Source organism: Protopterus annectens, chromosome 5.part0 (genome assembly GCF_019279795.1).
Source record: "Protopterus annectens isolate FY-2018-M chromosome 5.part0, PAN1.0, whole genome shotgun sequence".
NCBI lineage: Eukaryota > Metazoa > Chordata > Ceratodontiformes > Protopteridae > Protopterus > Protopterus annectens.
The window spans coordinates 1,008,590,647-1,008,605,048 of NC_056735.1; positions in this window are offsets into that span (position 1 = coordinate 1,008,590,647).

Consider the following 14,402-nt stretch of genomic DNA (forward strand, 5'->3'; position numbering starts at 1 on the left):
GGGCATTAGCTCACAAGATCATTCTGGAGTCTGACCCTCATCAGCCTAATCCCTCCATCCATAAATATTGTCTGTGTGGTTCAGTTGTGTTATGCTGCCAACATGATGATTGCCATTTCATTGACTGGAATGTATATGCACTCGTATGCATGCATAAAATGTAGCTGTTATGCTTATGTGTTATTGTTTTGTGACAATAACTTCTGTTTCAATGTGTGCATGACACACCTTAACACATTACATTGTCCACACAAATTCAGCTGTCTGTGCACTGTGGCAGTTAACCTGCAGATTCTGCTGCAAGAGGTAGCCTGTAAACATGTGTGTTACTAGAGCTATTGAGAGGCAGCATATGTTGTCCATACTCCATCATTAACAGTGTGATATGCCTTGGATTTCTGTTTTACCGTATAAGGTATCTGCAACATACAGACATGTCATTTCACATGATTTTTGGGGGTCTACTTCAGTAGACTGAAATCCCACTTACATGACTTTTAAAATAAAGAGATGACAAAGCTGAAAATCCATAATACCGACATCTCAGAATATCGACATTGTACTCCAGGTAAGTAACTGCTTGGCAAATATGGTGAACTTTGTCCTTACCCCTTGGTAGTGTGATCTTGGGGTTGGTTTATTTACTTGGGGGTGTGGCAGGTACAGCCCCCCCCCCACATAGGGGTGTGTGGGGGAGAAGCCCCTTCCCCCAACATGGGTGGGTTTTGTTTGCTTTGGTTTTAATTTGTTTTTCAGGTTGGCCAAGGGGTTACTTACCTGGAATTAAAAGTCGGTGTTCCAGGTGGTCAGTCTTCTGAGTTGTCAGTTTTGTCATCTCAGTATTTTAAAAGGTAAGTGGGAATTCAAGGTTTGTGAAGTAGACCAGATTTTTGGATGACAGTTGCCATGATGTCCCACTGTCATGATATGGTGTTGTGTCATGATGTAATAATGCTCACAGGAGCATCCTCTGCTCCATAATGAGAAGGGTGGTTGACATACACCTGTGTTTTTTGTTTGACATTTGCATGACAGTATGTGCTTTTAATTTTTAGCTTGCTTACCTGTGCATTTTGATGTGACATGATTGCACATAATTATGTATGTGTGTTTTATACATGTCCAGTTCTGTGGACATCAGCAATACATCTGGCCATTTGACATACATTTTCCATTTGGTTAAATGTATGTCTGTGTGGCTTCTACATCACCCTATGAACTGTACACATGCATTTGCTTTGCATCAATTTAACTTGTCCTGCTTTAGCCTGATGTGGGCCCAGGTTGTCCACTTCCCTCCCACCTCATATTTCACAATTATTTTTTGCACGTATGTTTGCATTTGTAAAAACTACTGACCATTACCATGTATTAATTTGACACAGTGAATATGTGCCACATGTATGGGCAGTGTACAATGCAGGACATGTGCAGACAAGTTGCTGGCTAATGCTTGCAATGTGTCCATGTTAGCATTACACTTGTGTGTTCCCCAGTGTAGATGTTTCACATCCATATGCACAACTTGCTATATGCATTATGCTGTACTGTTAAATTTTTGAACATATTAGGAGATGTCATTGGTGCCATGTATGTATGTGTATCGACAGTGAGTTCTTGTACATTCCATTTATGCCACTGAGGGACATACATACATATCTACACCTGTGTGCTGCATTTGACATGGCATATGTGTGTAAAACATACACATTCCATTACACATGTGTTTGGGCTGTGTACACCTACTTGTGCATGTAGAAGCTTTTGCTGCTTTTCTGCAGTACTTCTGTTTGACACCATGCTTGGCTGTTTGCCTTTCACATGCATGGTCATATGTTTGGTTCTGTCCTCTATCAGAGTTATCTACCATTGTTAGACCTGCATTTATTCATCTGTGATGTGGCTTGGCTTACATGTGCCCTGCTGACAGACTAATTGGATATGTATATATCTATGCAATGTGTGCTGTGATCCTACTTTATTACCCTATAACACACATCTACCATTGGTCATACACATCCAGGTATGACTGACACACAATTTATGACATGTTGGAACTTGATAGTGCATAGGCAGATATGGTTTTCTGCATTTCAGCATGGTTAGTATGCATCCCCACCCTGTTTGTCAACTTTCCATTGCCCATCTTCTGCAGTGTACTATCTGTGTAACTTACCTGTCCTTACTGGTTTTTTTTCAACCTTTGTCTGTCTTGTGCTATATTTTTGATGGGTATACTTGCTCTCATTACCTTCGCCTCCTTTTTTCCCTATGTTTACCTTTCCTTCTTTTCTTAAAAAAAATGAGGCCTATCCCCACTAAAAAAGAAGAAACATTTGTCCATGCCCCTCTGACTTTCCCACAGATTTTCCAATTCCAACATCCATCTTGTGTGCCCCTGTTATTCACCCATACCTCACATCTTCTTTTCCTTCTCCCACTTTCTTTGTGAGTGTGCATTACTTGTGCCCCCCCCCCCCACACAAGTCTTGAATTCTGTTAATTTTCTGAGACATTTCTGAGTCACAGGTTCATAGTTTAGTACTAGGCTAAATACCCTTGTGGGCTATTTTAAGTCTAGCCAGTTACCACATCTGAGAATTAAACCCTGTACTTTGTGTCTGTAAGGTAAACACCTTAACCATTATGCTAGTTTCCCTTTTATACTCCTGTAAATTTACATTACAAATGCCATGCAGCTTACATTGGGATAGTTGGCATTTTTAATGTTTTGGGGGGTTTTGTTATCATGATTGAGTCAGTTACATTCTTTAGTTATTGTTAACCTTACTGTAGAGTCTGTTATATATATTTAAATGCAATGATTAAGTTCTTGAATTGTGGTCATCTTTCTGTAGCTTTGGTACTATATTACATGATTGGCCAGCCATTTCTTATTCATTATGGATTACTTATGCATTTCTGCAGTTTGCCATTGATAGTGTGTTACTCCATTGTATGCTGAGCTGTTCTGAGCTTCTTTTTGCACATTTGCATATTTCAGTGTTATTCAAAAGTTTTCTACTGATATTGGCATAATGCACCAGATTTCACAAGCTTTATGTAATCCAGTCCATTGATTATTAAACATTTTCTCACATTTGTTAACTCATCTATAGAGGAAGCATTACAAAAACATGGGCAGCATTGACCACTCACCCACAAAGATAGACAAGCAGCTTTACACCTTCCACTTACTCCATTACCAAAAAACTGTGTGACAGTGTACCTCTGCTCACCACACAACCAGAAGAGAAGCAAGAACAGAAGAGAGGTTCATGCTGAACCAGTCCTCTCTGCACAGCAAATATCTTTGACCTTCATAAACCAGGCTGGGTGGATGGGTATAAATGACAGTCCCATAGCGAAATGCTGAGCTCACTCTACATTTTATCTTTTCACCTAACCAGGCTCACCCCTGTTGATTTCACTTCCTTCCATCCTGTTCCTTACTTTAACTCTTGCCTTCCCATTCTCCATCCTACCCAACCCTTAATCCTTATTCTCTGTCTTAAAATCCTACCTTTGACACACTTCCTCATTTATCTCCATTGCTACCCTTACTTCCTCAAAGTCCCTTGGACAAATTCATCTGTCAACAATCTACATTTGTCCAAGCACCTTGAGACATAAAAACACACCACGTATGCCATCATGACCAGTTTTATTAACCCAACACAATATTACATTACAAAATATGTGAACTTCTGATACATTTTAAAACACATTGATTATTAAACATTTTCTCACTTATGTTAACACACCTATAGAGAAAACATTACAACAACACAAGCAGCTGTTCGACCTGAAAGATAGACAAGCATCATTATACCCTCTGCTCACTCCAGTCCCAAAAAATTCCCTCTTCTCTGCCCACCAGCCTGACTATAGTCTATTACCCCTTCCTTCATGCTGTCTGACAATATGCTGAACAGTCAATGTCATGTCTAACCCTATATATCACTAAATGTATACTGTTGTCTCTATACCAAATGGGAGCCCTGTCATAAAAGTCACGATGCTCGACTACTTTCAAATCAAATCTCTGAGCCTTGATGCTCTATAATTGAATAAAACACTCAGCTTTTGGTAAAGCTACAAACTAGCCACCTGCTTCCATACTAACCTGTGGATGATCAACCACACTATAATCATAACAGGATGCTGTTGTTTTAACTGCACTAGGCCACTAACTATCCAGGCCAACAACTACCTTTTGGGCACCAACCCTAAATTGTTCCCTCTAAATGCACAAATAACATTTTTGGAATCCTCAACACTGCTTTGTCTTTTCAAACTTCAACAATTGATATCACAGCTAACCTCTGAATCCACACCATGTCACCTTCCAATTCACTGAATGCAAACAAATGCCCCAGTATAACTACAATGCCATCTGGAAAACAAAATACATACAGTGCCACCTGAAAACAAACAAAAAAATAAGAAAATGCACCTTATCTTATATAACCTAAATAAGTCCTAGATGCCCAACACTCTGCTCTATTAATGAATTCATTTGGTTTTCCTTCCTCTACAATATCAGATGCCCTACCAATTCTAAAATAAATATGTGGAAAATCTGTTTCCTTTTACTCCTTGGGAATCTAGTGCTTTACACACCATATTGATGAACATTGGTGCAGACAAACCTATATCCTGCCTTCTTCTAAAAATGGATGTCTCGTCTTGAACTCCACCCATACCCTTTAACCTTTTCATCCAACCTAACAAACATAGTGCCCTTTCATGTTCCTCCATCAACACCATTGGCAGCTGCACCCTACCTGATGCATTTTTGACCTTCTTCGCCAAATTAGTTCCACTGAATCTAATACAAAAACATCCTTTTATCTTAATAAACCTAATACTTCACTCACGCAAAATGCGCCAGTGTACATAATCACCCCTAATGCTGCATAACTGGAAAATTCATACAAATCCCCTAATATTGCCTGCAAAACCTTAAATAAAACCCTAAGCACTGGTCTAGTTAATGGAAAACATCCATCGTTTTTACTTTTTTTCTCAATTTCTCCCATCCTTTCAAAATTTTCACTGTCAGCAAATTTTTTGAGACATCATTCCAGCCACATAATTCTTTGAGCACATTCAAAGCTGCCAAATGCACATTAATTGCTTGCACTCCTTCTGCAAATGACCACCTGTACACTACATAACACATGACTACCTCCACTGACCATCGCCTGTGCTGCACTAGCAGTTGACGACCATCTCCTATGCTGCACTGGCAGTTGACTGACAAACTTTGAAAAAGCAGTTAATACAGTGTTGTATGCATTCCAGGTGGATTTGGCCCATAAATTCTGTATTAGTCAACCCACAATGGAACTCCAATGTCTCAACACTTCTTCTGGAATGCCTACCAGCCTCTGACTTGTTGTTGGCACCAGTACCTAAAACCTGGAAAACTGAAACCAAAAAAGCTATCAGTTACTTAGGTAACCCTGCTGGGTACATATCTAGCTGAAAACATAAAATTAATATTAAGCTCTGCAAAATCAGCTTCTGTAATACCAACAACACTAATGGGGGTTTGGTGGTTTTCTTAGCCAGGACCTGCACCACACACAGCCTTATTGTCCAAATAAAACATCACCTTTATGTTTTCGAATTTACTTTTCCACACCACTGCAGCTGCCCAAATAAGCATTAGCTCTGAAAATGCTGTATCCTTTCTCGAAATCCTCTCTGCTCAACCTTCCGGCCACTGAGCTGCAAACCATTCTCTAGCAAAAAAGGCTCCCATGCTGTCTGCCCCAGCTGCATAGGTAAATAAGCTCACCTCCTCGTGTGAAACCCAATCACTCTATCAAAATGAATTGAGAAATGATGCCCACAAACTCAAGTCTTCTTTGACCAGATGTGATGCTTGCTCTTACTACCCTTCAGTAAATAGGCAATTGACCTACAAAAGGTCCTACCTGGACTGATAGCCCTACAGGCAAAGTTTAGCAAAGTCTATTAATTCCACTACCTCTCTAATCTGTACCTTGTCCCTCAGTTGAAACTGAATGATCTTTTGCAGGAACCTTAACAGCTTATCCTGTGATAAACAAAATATACCTCGGTTTGCATCTAAAGTCAAGTCCAGGAATTTCAAAGCTTTCATGAGGGCTTCCTGCTTGGCTGGTGCTAATAGAACTCTTAGCTCATCACAGATGGCAGTGAACTCTAGCAGTGCTACCAGATCACCTTCTTTACCATCCTCAATTAACAAAAATTCATCCAAATAGTGAACTGTCTTTGGGTTTGCCACCCATTGCTTTCATCCATTGTAACAAGTAACTAAAGTTCTTGAACACAGCACATGCAACAGCACAGCAAATTTACACAGGCTTGTAGAAATGTGCTATTCACAAACATGCCAAACATTGGCCAATCGACTGCCCTCACTGGTACTAACCAAACAGCAGCTTTAATGTCTAGCTTCACTAATCCTGGGACTGTAAACTCTCTAATAAAACTAACAGAATCATCAAATGATGAATATTGAACCTTCACATCCATCTTCATAATATAATCATTAACTGAAATCCCTAGCAGAAAATATAAATCAAGCCAAATTACCTTTTTTCTACTTGGGTATCAAGACCAAAGGAGACACCCCAAATGACTCAAAATATGGTTTGTCATACAGACCTATTACCCCCCCCCCCCCATGACTTCCTTATCAGTCAAAGCTTGCAATATGTTTGTCTTCCCTGAGTGGAAAGTAAATTTGTATATGCTTTATTATTTCCATTAAACATGATTTAATAGAAAATCTATAGTGAAACCCTTGTATCACCTCCTCTGCCATGTCCTGGCTTGGACAATTATTCAAACAACGTCCCAAAACTGACACTCTAATAGTGCAGTAACAGCACTCCTGCCCTGACAAAACCTCAAAAGGAGCTGAAATCCTTTGGCCTCAAAAATGCCCCCATCATTAACATTTTAATATGCCAAACCTGCCTGTCCACTCATCTGTTGAGTCAGATTAGCAAAGTAGAATGCTCCTCCTTCCTTACGCCAACATTTATGTGCTGCATGTGTACCACCACACATAGAACATGTATGTCCAAAACAGCACTTTGGCCATGCACACACCCAAGGACCAAAATGTCCCTGTCCTGTCTCCCACATCCTTCCCATAATGTGACTGCCAGTGGTGTCTAGCATAGTAGATAACCAGAAACTGGCATGCCTAACCTCCCAATGCAGTGTCTTAACCACTGCTTTCTTTTCCTAAGACATTGGTCATACCAAAGCCATGCATTACCTCACCTTAACTGCTGTGATTCCCTGATTGTCAAATCCAGGAGCAGTAAAGCCTGCAAACTGCCATTTTCCAAAATAACCGCCATATAATACATGAAGCCCAGAGTCCAATTGTCCCACGTCTATGCTCAGAACTTACCCTGTCTTTTCCTACCTATGCTGCCAAAGCTGTCAACAAATCCTTTGCTACTGGTATGATGGCATCTCCTATCCTCTGCACCCCATCAGAATAAATCAGCTTGAATACATCAAGATAATTGCCTCTACAATCTTTTCTTTTACCACAGTGGTAACATGCGGGATTAAGAAAACCTCTGAACAACCTGCCAAAAAGGAATGTATGGCAAGCCATTCCCCTGACATTGCACCAAGATCCTCATTTACTGCCCTTGTAGTCAGCAGCTGGCACCTAGCTTCTGCACAAGCTGTGTCTAAGTCATCTGCACTGCCTGCATAGTTGCACCCTCCTGCTAACCCTACCTGGCACCTCACCTCCTATACTTGTTCCTCAAACATCATAAAATCCCCTAACCCATTACAGTCCTGTTCATCCATACCATGCAACAACTCACCTACTCTAACCCTATATTGTCATTTAACAACAGAGATTGAACATTGTAACCAGCAACCAGCATTGAAACCAGCAATCTGTAGTCTGTATGCACTTCGGTACTGGCAAAGCTGTCTGCCTTGCAAACTTTTCTCTCAGTGCTTCTGACTGATTATCCACCTTTCATTTTCTTCACCCTCTGATCTTACCTCCTAGCAGAAGTGAGCACCTGGCCAGCTGCCCTTGTGAGCGATCCTAAACTATTTTTTTTTATTAATCATAAACCCAGCCCACTTTCCCCAAGGGTGAAACCAAAATTGTTCACATTCCACTTCTTTACCTCCCAAATTCCTGGATCTAAATCCCTACCTTGCAGAAAAAAAGATGGGGCATCATGTATGCGAATGTCCATGTTCAAAGCAATAGCCCAGCATCACAGTTCACAAAGGAAGGCATCCAACTGTAATGCCCAAGCAATTACAATGAACCACATTAAACGCTAGTCAATGACAAGCAAATCTACACAATGGCCAAACCAAGAGATCATGCTCCAACCAAGACTGATGCATGAGGGCCCAGACCAACCCCACCAAAATGCAGAAATGCAATCACTGGACTCCACGTAGCTCAACACACCCTGAATGTTAGCACCATAGACTGTGCAGCCCCACCAACAGCTCCCCGCTTGAGGAAAAAAATGCATCTCCCCCTCTTACCTCCTTGCCTCACAAACTCACACAGTCTTATCTTATTCTGCTTTAGACTAGACTTAAACTAGGCCTACCACTTGGTTTCTTGGGTGTGGGAAGATACTGGATAAATGACAGTCCCATAACAAAAGGATGAGCTAAACCCACAGGCTATATTTCTACCTAACCAGCCCCGCCACTGTTTATCTCACTTCCTCCCATCTTTTTCCATACTTTAACTCTTGCCTTTCCATTTTCCATCTTATCCAGTTATCAATCCTTCTTCCTTGGCTTAAATCCTACTTTTGACACCCTAGCCAATCTGGTGAACCCTACCACAAACAAACTCTACAACAGAAGGAGGAAACTGATGCAGAATAAGGTGAAGTCCCAAGACTGGAAAAACTCCCTTATCAGCCTCAACACAAAGTTGAGACCCCTCATCAAATCCTCTACAGCTAGCTATGAAAACAGAATTGCAGCAGATATTAAAGACAACCACAAGGCTTTCTATAGTTATGTAAAGAATCTCCATGGCAATACCCAGATTTGCTCTGAGCTACTGTACAATGGTACCTCCTATACCGAGCCAACAGATATTGCCAGTATACTGGCCGACAGATTCATTGCCAACTTTACCCATCTCCCCTCCCTCAAGGAGCAATCACAATACCAGTAGATTGCCAGGCACCCAGTATTACTGCTGCACATGGGACCTGACAATATTCATGACTGTGTTCTGCATGAACTACAGAGTGAACTGGCACCTCACCTGTGTGCCCTGTTTGATCACAATCTCACCTCAGGCTTTGTCCATACTGAATGGTGCACTGCTACAGTCATCCCTCTCCACAAAAGAGTAGCGACTACAGACCCTGGGAACTATCGCCCCATTAGCCTGATGAGCCTGATATGCAAAGCTATGAAATGCATCATAATGGACCTAATAGACAAGGATATAGTGAATCTCCAAACTCTGGATCCCACACAGTTTGGTTTTGTGAAGGGTAGATCATGCCTGCACAACTTGGTCGACTTCTTTGAGTCAGTCACTAGAGCTGTGGATGAAGGCAAGGTGGCTCATGCAGCCTACCTTGATCTGGCCAAGCTTTTGATACCATTCCCCACTCAGGAATCATAGAAAAACTCAATAAGCTAGGCATCAACCCCTATATCACTAGGTGGGTTGCAAACTGGCTCACAGATAGAACCCACAGTGTGAACGTAGCTGACTCCAAGTCAGACTGCTGACTAGTCATGAGTGTAGTCCCACAGGGTTCAGTCCTGGGTCCTCTCCTGTTTGGCATCTACTTCTCTGAAGTCCAGGCCAACATGAAAGGACTTTGGCTGTCAAAGTTCACAGACGATTGCAAGTTGGGAGCTATAATTAACTCCCCAAGTGATGTTGACATCCTGCAGAATGGCCTCACTGAACCAATGACTGGTGTCAGAATCATGGCCTTAAGCTCAGTGCCAGAAAATGTGTCATCATCCCCTTTGGGAAAAACCCAGTTCCCATGAATTACCACATTTATGGTGGTCCACTGAACACAGAAGGCATTATAAGAGATCTGGGAACACAGGTTGACAGCAACCTCTCTTTTGATCACCATATTGCCACTGTGGACAGAAAGTCCTTCTATGTGGCACATATTATTACTAAGGGTTTGGCATCCAGGAAGAAAGAGGTCATTGTCTCCCTCTAGTCTTCCCTTATTAGGCCAATCATCGAGTACAATGCCCCATTTGGCATGTACCTCACTAGACACCTGCAACAACTGGAGAGGCCGCAAAAGTACATCACAAAGAGGATCCTAAGCCTTAAACACTTGTCCTATATGGAAAGACTCAAAAAACTCCAACTATTCTCTGTCTCATATCACCTACTTAGAGGCGATCTTTGCTTGACTTACAAACCCATGTCTGACCCAGCTCTGTTAGAAATGCTACATCTAAGGAAATCCCAATCCCTCCGCACCACATGCTCCAGAGACCTCAACCTCATTACCACAATTAACAGAACATGCTGGAGGGACAGGTTCATAACCCAGGGACTGCCCATACTATGGAATACCAACCTCCCATACATGTCAAGCTGAGCACCTCACTGACCCTCTTCAAGAGAAATCTTCATGAGTGGATGGGAAACAGAAAATTCACCCTGGGGATAACTCCAGTGGTTCTCCTCGACAATGGCACTGGAAACTAAGGTCGGGTGGCACTATGCCAGGGAAATCCTATGGCTAGGCTTGTAAAAGCCCCAGGGTCATTAACCTAGTACACACCTATGAACCTAAGAACCCCCTTTGTTTCCATTGCTACCCTTACCACCTCAAAGTTCTTTGGACAAATACCTTTGTGTGAAAAACTACATTTCCTGAATGAACAGGTTTCACATTTTCTCCTCTACCTAAGCTTAATGGCACAATATGTATTGTTATTGTCTTTAGAAAGCAATTTGTTTTCTATTCACTACATTAAAAAATAGATCACAATTAATATAAAAACAGTTATGAGAGATCTAGATACAATTGCCAATAATGAATGCTAGTTATAATTAGGAAACATTTTAACTTTGCTATTAATTACCAAAGGAATATACACATAGTGAAAGGTCATAACCCCCCCCCCCAGTTCATCCATCATGAAGACAATCACAAAACACATTGCACTATTCAGTATGTAATGCTCCAAACACCTGATTCAGCTATAAAGACCACAATGTTTTCTAATTTAAATTGAATTGTTACACTTCTCACACATCAGCATTTTGCAGTTAATTTCATTTCCAGATGTACTCTTGATGTAAAAGCTGTACTTCAGACAGTCAATTAAGAATATTATTAGAACACATTGGACTGTCTTAATGGGGGCACACAGTCTTAAATTAGGTGTTTAGAGAACAGCATACATTTGTTGATAAAAGGTGTAGGAATATCAAAGGAATTCTGGAGAGTACAGATAAGAACAGGATCCAGGCAGACACTATTAATAAATCACACGGTACAATTTCATGTTTTGGTTGCAGGCAATACAGATTCATGGTAAATGTTTGCACATTAATGATGTTGATGGAAAGATGACTGTAGGTAAACAAGGCATATTTATTTCTGACACCAAAAATGTTGTCTATTATGTCCAATGCACAACCTGCAACATTTTTTGCTTTGTTTAAGTCTACTAGAAGGTTGAATGATAGAGTGTCTGCCATTTTAGAATCATACAAAAAAAAAAAAAAAAGATGAAAGGAATATCCTTTTTAGGTACAGCACGTGTGTTTTTGAAATATTTTATTTTTTGTTTTAGAAAATATTAGCAATGATAAAAGGGGTATAGGTGCTGCATTATTAAGACACAAATGATTATTTCAAGATAACTTTAATGCATGCAGGAGATCTGGATTGAATAAAGTGCTAAGTTTGGCTTTTTTTAATTGTTGACTTGCACTGTTAAACTTGTGGTAGTTTATGTCACATAACTGGATGAATGTACACTTAAGCAGCGAATGTTCATTGATATAATGTCTGGAAGACAATTTCTTCAAAGCCAGGGGCTTGACCATGCTGTAGCCTGGACACCGAGCTACTTATATTCAAACTTGAATCTGAGTTCAGCCAAGCAGTTCACACATCCTAAAAAGTTGCATTCTAGGTAATGAAGTGCAGAAGTGCTCATTGACCAGAAAGTCAGGAAGGTAAATGGAGTGGGTTAGTTCAGGTTTAGGGAGGGGAAAACACACCTTGCAACTTCTTAGAGCAAGAAATCTGGGGAATGCCTAAAATAATGTGGGGGGGAGCCCAAAAATAGGGACATATTTTAAATATTGCACTTATAAACTTGAAAGTTGCTAGAATAACAGGACTTGTCTTACCATATTCTAAAGTATATGAAGTCTGCAACTTAAATGTATGTCATTATTTAGTGACCTTAGTCATCTACAATTTTATAATGAAAGTGAGATATTTGTACTAGTGTTTGCTACAGGTATTTTCCATTTGGTTAACTAGAAAACTTGCCTCATATTTCTCAGGAACAAGTATGTTCTGCAAAGCTTTTGTAACTCAGGAGGTTGACATTTTTTTCATATTTTTGGACTTGTAAGTCTGTTACACAGTTATGGAGAGATATTTGAATTTATTTAGCAAAAGATATTCTCTCTTCTCATTTGCAGTGGCCTAAGTTTGTGCTTCATACTTTACATGATAGTCTAGATTCGGAAGCCTGTGTCTTTATCTAGTTTTCTTTTGATTTAATTATATTATTATAATACAGACATTGAACCATTTTTTATTTATGATTATATAAGAGCAAGTCAGAAATTTATATTAGCTTTGAAACTTGATAGAGATAAAATGAATTTTATAGAGTGGAGAAAAAACGTGTTCATATTGCTTGATTTTTTTAACAGAAGTTATAAGTTTGTGCATTACTTCATACAACTAATGGTTTTGCTCATTTTTTTAACTTGTACTTCTGGTTTCTGTTTCTATGGGAAATGGTCAGTAAACATATTTAAAGCAAATAATTGACAAGCACCTTGATTATGCCAGATACAGGCTTTCACCTAGAGAAATACAATAATACAATCTTTACATGCATGATCCTGTCCCCACCTCCCCCCACAATTATGTGCATTATCCAGGTTTTGATATACTGCATAATTCCACTAAACTAATATCATTGTTTAAAGTGTAATGGTTATGTTCTTAAGGAAGTCTGAGATACGCACATTTGGAGATGGATATAACCATATCATATACAATACCAAATTATGCAGTTTTGGATCCTAAAAGTGTATTGTTTATGCACATTAACCTGAGTTTTTCCTAGACCTGAAAATTCCTGTTTTGACAACATGAAATACTTAACCTGCAAAGTCTCACTACCTGAACTAATGTAAAAGCTAACATATTTCCGTGCTAAATGCATCACCAGTAGTTTCTTATTTCTTTGAAAGATTAGTTGCTAACCAAGGGAGCCCGCAGGATTTTTTGCAGGGGGGTGCAAACCCAGAGCCCTACCCACATAGCTCACTCCGCCCCCTGCCAACACAGCCCCACCCAAGTCCACCCACCCCAAGCCCCGCCCACACAGCCATTCCAGTGTCCCATTACTTGGCTATTTCTCCCCATTTACTGTAGACACTGTTCAAATCTGTGTGCATACTGTGTTATGCTTTAGTTCTACAATGATTACAGGCAGTTGGATTTAATTTACAACTTTTATTTCAAACATTATAGCCCAAACACCGAGATATTTACTAAACCTAAACAAAGCAATAGTCTTACAATGAAAACAGACTTGGCATTAAAGCTTCTCTACTTTTGAAACTCACATTCAATGAAACGGCATTGAAACCCACATTCAAAGAAAATGCATCTGGTCAGTGGCAGGTTATTTACCTTTGAACTGTTTAAGCAATAGGCTCCTTGCACACTGTTAGGGCCATGCAAAAGTTATTTGATTTACATGATTGTATTAATTATAATATATAATTGAATTATATCCCTTGTATTATACAGCAACACTTGTTTGAGTGTCGCTGCCAAAGTAAAAGTAATCTGAATAATTCCACATTAAAGATATCTGAAACTAATGAAGATGTTGTTGCTAGAAAACTGTATATTTCAGTGTTTCATCTACAAATTCAGTGCCTGCTGCCGTCAAAGAATAAATTGCCTATGTTAAATTAAAAAAATGGTAAGCTGGTATATTGCAATAGAAAATGGATGACAAGCTGAAAAACAGGTTCATAGTTATTAGGCATCTCATCCAAAGGAGGACATCCTGAGGACTGCAGCATACAAATGTATATGCTGTAGGAATAGAATCTCAAGCCTTTACATTAAGATGCAAGTATTCTACTTGTGGTGCTACTA